Below are 271 nucleotides of genomic sequence, written 5' to 3'. Positions count from 1 at the left end.
TTTCCTATCCAGGATTAGTTTCTATTTTTTTCTCTTCATTTTGCTTCCATCATTCAGTTCAGGTTCTTCTCAGTGCCAGATCCCCGACGCCCACGGACGCCCACGGACGCCCTCGACGCCTAAAAGCCTCAATCGACCCGGGCGCCGACTCCTACAAAACAGGAACTTTGAGGTTTTATATATACTTTTTCCTTATCTGTTTTATTTATCAGGCACGGAGGAAATGGCAGACTTCCTCCTGAGACAATACTCATGTTTCCTGATAAGAGAG

This window comes from Penaeus monodon, chromosome 23 (genome assembly GCF_015228065.2).
Source record: "Penaeus monodon isolate SGIC_2016 chromosome 23, NSTDA_Pmon_1, whole genome shotgun sequence".
Lineage (NCBI taxonomy): Eukaryota > Metazoa > Arthropoda > Malacostraca > Decapoda > Penaeidae > Penaeus > Penaeus monodon.
Note: the sequence above shows the minus strand (reverse complement) of the source record.